A 6,898-nucleotide genomic window follows, 5' to 3' on the forward strand; every position below is an offset into this window, starting at 1 on the left:
CGGTCTTGTTAAGCCTTTTCGTGAAAAAGTGCTCAAAGCGCTCCGTAGTGGTTTCAGACCGTTTTTCAGGTCAGAACTGGGAGGATGGTTTTTCGACGGTGTGTTAAATAGCTATGTTCACGAGTCAGAACACCACGTTCTCCATACGCACACTTCTTCACGGTGGCGGCGCGTGGCGACCGCCGCCGCTCCCCCCGCCACCCCGCTGGGTAATCGCCGCGGCGGGCAAGAGGGGACTGGTCACCACTGTGAGATCTGATTCTTTGGCAAAAGCCGCCGGGCCTTGGAGGTGGGCGCGATATTGCTGCCTGTGCCCGTGGAATGCTTGTAACTGAGCAGTCCGGCATCAAATACTTTGCAGACTGCCAACAGCCTGCTCAAGGTGTATGCACCTTGGGTGCGTGTTGTGGGATACGTGGCGGGAGGCATACAACTTATGGCAATGGGTGTACTTAACAGCCTTGTTTGACTGCACCTCAGAAATTAAGCCAGCTTTATCAAGCCAGGTCGGTATTGCGTACGGCTGGTCGTGTTCTGCATTTACTTTGCGGAAACTGTCGTTCTATTTCGCGTAGATCTTTCTGCGCTCTTTTTATTCGAAGACTTGTCCCTTCCAAGAGCTGGAATTCTAGTATATTAGTGTCATGTTTTTATTATGTTTTTATCGTTTTAGTGTCATGCCCGAATTTATCATGGCTGCAGCATTATCATGTCATTATCTTGGTCAACGTCCAGAGATCGAGTGCGTTACCAGGCGCCTCCAAACTGGTATGAATGAAACTACTAGCAAACCTGCCCTCGCCCGTCAGAAATAGCTGCGATCCAGGGTGGTCGGCGTCAATGGTATGCAGACAGGGGGACGCGGCCCCAGCCGCATCGCGGCACACCCCGCGGCACGCCGCGCACAAAAGGCGCCCTCCCTCGTGTGGTGGGCGGGGGCGGCACGACCCCGACCGGCGAGTCGGACGGCTCCTAGGCGCAGGACCTCACGATACCTTTAGCGTTTGCACTTGAGAAACGAACTGCTTGCTAGTTCGGACAGCTGGCTTCACAATGCTGTACACTGCAGGCAGTTGAACTTGTGTTGAACATAAAACGTTAGATTCATGGGCATGTGTGCTGTCCTATGCACATTGCATATCTATTACCTGCGTGAAAGCCCTTTTCACGTTGAATTGAATCACTGAAAAGTTTTTAAAAGTTCAAGTGTTTCTAGGAGGTTCTACTATACACTGAACACTCTGACAAAAAACGATTTCCATGCAATTTCACTAGTGTGCATAAGCAGGCCTTTTGTATCCAACTTAGATTATTTGCATCTCTAACAAGCCTTTTAATCATGTCAGAGACCCTACTCATACTAGTAGCATTTGTAGTTTGAGAGGTGTTGCACAGTAACCATTATTAATTAGTTGCAAATCCCTTGAGGCTGTGTGTATGCTATGAATGATTACTCGACATTGAACTCATTAAGATGTGGTTTGGTAACAGCAATAGCGTCTTACGCTGGTGCAAGTCAAGCCCTACAAGTAATTTCATTGTGCAGGCATAATCAGCTAGAAACAATCAGGTAGAAACAATGCCTTTGCGCCAAATCCCACCAACAGGTTATTTCTCACCCTAATATGTTTGTATAACTATACAAGCTAGCATTTGCATGAAATGACGTTGAAAGCTCCTTGTTTTACGGCCAGCTAGCATTTTATGCAGGCCAGATGGAGCCGACTGTTTGGCTCAGTGTCGAGGCCCAAAATATAGGGATACAGAACATTAGCAAGAGGGACCTAATAGAAGCCCTCTGACTGGCGTTTCAGGTTATGGCACTACGGGTGGGTGGGGGCCGGGTCCGAGTCCAATCGTGCCGTTGATCTTAGATCCCGCGGGGTCCTCCGGTCTCTCTTCGAACTTCACCAAACAAAGTCCGTGACCGACTGGGACCACTAGCCGAGACATATCCCCCGATCACGCACGGTGGGCCCCTTGCCGACAAGGGGCCAAATCACTGTTTCAGAGACCCAGACCAATGCCAATCGTGGCCCCTGATCTTGCTCCTGTTTGGCAAATGGCCCCCCAAGGTTCAGGATGACACGGAGCCATCTGTCCGGTGTTCGCGGTCTCTGGCCGAGTTAGACATTCGCATTATCTCAGGGGGTCCTTAACGGTACAAAAGGACCTCTGACCGACATTTCAAGTCATCGTCCTACGGACCACGATTCTTTATGTGACGTTCAGCCAATCTTGCAGGCCGTTATGCCCTTCAGCCAGGCCCTTGATAGTCTGTTCTGTTGGGCCGCCCGGGTCCCTCTTCGGGCCAGCACAGGGTCATCGTTGGCGCTGTGGGGCCGCGAGAAATGTAAATCGCTGGCTCCGTTTTTTTTGTACCTGCTTGAGAAATGGGCACTCCGGCCCATGCCGCCACGAAGCCGACTGTGCGTTTCTGATGGTGTTTGATCCGACATATAGCCTGTTACCGACCCAGGGTCCCCTGATCCGTACAAGGGCCCTCTGGCAGGCATTGAAGTGACCGGACCTCCGAATGGCCTTTTGAACCCTTCGGGCCCTCAAGTCGGACGACTAATCGTGGGTCCCGAGGGGACCTTCGGGCCTCTCGGATGCGAAGCGGGGGCACATAGCCTAGTGCCCTGCCCTCCTCTACCTACGCTACTGTTTCAGAAACAGCAACATTAGCCGGTTCTGGAGCCTCCAAATTCTATCAAATATTGAAAATATTGGCGACTGAAAAAAACTCTGGCTATGCTAGCGATGTGTTCTGCCGGCGGCTGTACCAACATCGGCCCTCTCCCGAAAATGGAGATGGGAGGGGCCCAGAATGGATGGCTCATTCATCATCATCTGGGCTCATCTACGTCCCCCTTATAGGCCTAAAATAGGATCATCTCCTCCCAGACATTTTCAGGACATGTTCTCAGATCTAAGAGCAAAAATTGATCTTTCCGGACTTGACCTGTGGCTTGTCTGGGCATGCAAAAATGACACTTCCCAGACCTAACGTATGCCTATTTTTTTTAGTTCGACCAGACGTGGGCTCATCCCGGGCCTAAATGATGAGAGGTGCCTTTTCGGCACATGGGATGTTTACCTTATCAGCCTAATAAATTAATCGTGGGGCACTGGGGGCACACGTCTCCACTTTGGTCCAGACGGGCCCCCAGCGCTCTTTGGGGCCAACGATCAAGGGTCCGACTAGGGGTCCCGAAGAATTGGCCAGAGACTGTATCAAGGGATCCCGGCCCGCGAATGTCCATCAGTGCGCCTCTTGCGCCGATTGGTGGCTCTTGCGGGAAATGAGGGCCAGTCAGTTGATTGGCGACCACTAATTTTGAACAGTCTTTCCCGTGGCGGCCCTAAAGCCCATTTCCAAATTCGGGACCATTTTGGGGCCTACGATTGTCGGTCAGAGGATCTTTTGCATCGGTCGGGATCCCTTAGGCAATGGGGAACCGCTGTACTGGTCAGGGGAGGGGGGGGGGGCGGTCAGTACGCCTCACAGGGGACCCCATGTCGGCAAGGGCCCCGAGTCAGCAATGGTTCCGTTTTTTGAGTAGGGACAGGAATGTGACCCTCGAATGTCAGAAAGTCTCTTCAATTGACCAGCCCACTGATAATGAAAGGAAATAGGATAAATGGCAATGATTAACGATGAGACAGTGAAAGAGCACTGTGTCGGAATGGGCCCAAGAATGAACGTAGCTCTGGACCTCCAGCCTATTTCGGTCAGGGGCCGAATGAGCTGAACTGGAATCATCTGCCAATATTGAACCCCTGTGTCGGTAAGCAATCCTTTGGCATCAGCGAGGCCCCTGCATCAGTCCGGAATCAACTGCTCCGCTATGAGGGCCTCCCGCGCCAGGGAGGGGACCAATGCAATGTGCATCCCTCTGTGGCCCTCGTGATCGACCAGGGGGCCCCAGCCACTGTGTCTCCAGAATAGTAGCCGGCAAGTACCCCGGTTGACAAGTTTGGACGGAAATCCCCTTCAATCTCTGACTGGGAAAGACAATGGGGTTGCCAAGTGTTCTACTTACGGGAGGGATGTATACGGAAGGTAAGGGGCCTCCTTAGTATTGAATCCACTGTGTCCCTCAGCGAACAGTGATGACAAATGACGAAAGCTGGACCCGGCGAAATATACTAGGCAAATCTGGTGATTCACCTGGGTGCCTTTTTACCGGTAGCCTTTATCCAGCTGTGTGGCGCCCCCACCCTCTCTTACCAATGCTTCGGCCTTCCCTTTGTTATAAGCTGGACCTTGTGGGATCTCAGATAGGCTCCTCTCAGGATTAAGCGTTTAGATGGACCATTAGATGTCATTTCATGACGAAGAAGACGAAGAAGCCGAAGAGCGCTGCGAAGTCCAAATCATACTGGTAACGCCTTGTATCAGCGCTATGCTTTTCCCTGCAATTTTCGATAGCGCCGTCGTCTTAACAAGCGCCATGGTACCTCTACTGTTGCGAATGAAAGCACGTTTGTGATTGGCCCAGCAGGCGGTAATGACCTCTTACCGAGAAGCGCATTGGTTAAAATTTGAGCCATTGCGTCACTACGGACCCTGTAATACCCCCATACCGAAAGCCAAAGTGCGCCTTGAAGAGCCACTTTGGCAAACACCATAGGGGAGAAATTAAAGCTATGGTATAACGTGTCGTTGAGTCTGCGGGATAACAAATTTGTCTTTGCATATCTCTTTGCCTTAACAGAGTGTTTCAATCTTTCGTAGCAGTTATCACACTTTGATAAATTAGTGCACTGCAAACATAACAGAACAGACTCGTTCCAAAGCAGGACCAATGAAATTTGCTTCTTTCATAATGGTGCGCGAGAGGTCAAGTAAGATTTCCACCGCAGGACCGGTTATAGGGGTGGTAAAAGTGTACTTCTTGTCGCCGACCAAATTTTTGGGGAAAAAATTATCGCCATTAGCGTAATGTGATGTCATATGGCTAAATGGTCATTAAGTCCATGTCCGGTACCGTCATCAGTAATCAGCTTATCACCGAAAGTCTCTTTCATCGCTGCAGTTTTCAATATCATATACATCACCAAAACGTCCAGTCATACACTGCCCTTGAACAAATGCCAGGGTATGTGCTGCTGCTTGGAAAGCAGTTGTACGTGCACTGGACTGACAAGAGAGCCCAATCACAAAAGGAGTTTTCTTCCAACCTCGGAGCTTAGAGGCCTCATGTTTAAACTCGATCCACGGCCGGATTTGCTTTCCTCGATCCCCCCCCCCCCCCTCCAAAAAGAGCAATGAAGAACCTTGATAGCCAGGACAGCAAATTGCACGGGAGATTCTGAAACAGCAGCAAGCGGCATGGGCGATGACGTCAAATATGGGGGGTCTCCACGAGGCTATGCCCCCCTTATGAAAATATAATGTGCGCTTCGAACCCCATCTCAACCGTCACCGAACTATCCACCATACCTTAGACATGCTCCAAGCCCGGCGCGACATGCTTTGACTGGTGGGCGCCCTCTGTCGTGCCCCAACAAGTAAATTGCACTGATTTTTTTTCTAAAAAACTTCACATTAGGCGGATAGCCCTTTCCGAACAACTTACTCGCCATGACAGGGGGAGGGGGGCGATGTGACACCCCCCCCCCCGCTCCTACGGTCTTCTGAGGATACCAATGCGGCATATTGTGCAGTTTTGCAAAAATCTTTGGTGGCCTCTGGAGCATCCATTGTGCGCGCGTTGACACCAAAAAAGGGCCCCTAGCAATGCTGGTTTCAGAGCAGTGGTGTTGTTTTACGATCAGTGCAAGACGATTCAAGGCCGGCGGGTGCGGCAGGGGGCAGGCGACGATTCTGCGGACCACGCGCGGAGGCTGCACTATTACAACCCTACTTTATAAATATAGGCTCCAGACAGATCAAACTGCGTGTCATTGTACTCATGATTAAACAAGGGACACACCTCTTTACGTTCCATGCTACTTTACTGCATGATTTCATATATGTGAACATGCAAAGCTGATGTTTGATTTTCAGGTAAGTTTGACGTTCAGCTTGGTCTAGTGGGGTCAGTTAATAGCAGGAAAGTTCTTACCAATCACGAGATCTCACTTAAGACGGTTCACCGTTTGTTTTTTTGTGGGGCTTTACCTTTCTCAGTTTGCAACCGTCAGGGAAACACCCGTCCCCCTCCACCTGTCCCCGGTCTAAAATCGGCGAATCAGGTTGAGGATTAAAAATTGTTGGCTGCCATCTTGTTAATCTATTTTATGTATGCTGGTGTAAACATCTGCATTTCAGATCATGAAAACATCAGGTGCTACAGGAGAATGGCACATGTCATTACTAACATCCAAACATTGATAGAAATTCAATGAGGAAGCCGAAAATTGTCATTTACATGGAAGTTACATGCAAATCTAAAATAATTATCTGGTTATATGTAATTTTTGGCATGTATAGTGCAGGAGCATCAATGCAACTTGACTTCTGAGGGGCTGCCGAATATTAATGTTGGGCTGGGCCCTCTCAATGCCGATCCCCTTCCCCCCGGCCAACATTTCTAGCTGGAAAGCTACAAAAAGATGAAAAAAGCTTACTATAACACAAAACCATCTCATCTGGACAAACTTCATTGACCATGATCTATGGGTCATGATTTATTGACCATGATCCATCTCACCCAAATCACGCATACAAATTAGCACTGCTGTCATCATGCTCTCACCACACAACCTTTACTGAATTCCACTATCAATGTAGGCAGTATATATGGCAGGCTGTCCGCCTTTACAGCCTTGTACTTAAATGTGTACAGTAACTATGATTATGGTTCTATCAGGACATTTTTACAATTCAATGTTAGCAAAAGCAGTTATGAAACATACCATATTTGCCTACATGCAATACCACGCTAAC

This window comes from Pollicipes pollicipes, unplaced genomic scaffold, assembly GCF_011947565.3.
Source record: "Pollicipes pollicipes isolate AB1234 unplaced genomic scaffold, Ppol_2.1 Scaffold_4295;HRSCAF=5057_pilon_pilon_pilon, whole genome shotgun sequence".
NCBI lineage: Eukaryota > Metazoa > Arthropoda > Thecostraca > Pollicipedomorpha > Pollicipedidae > Pollicipes > Pollicipes pollicipes.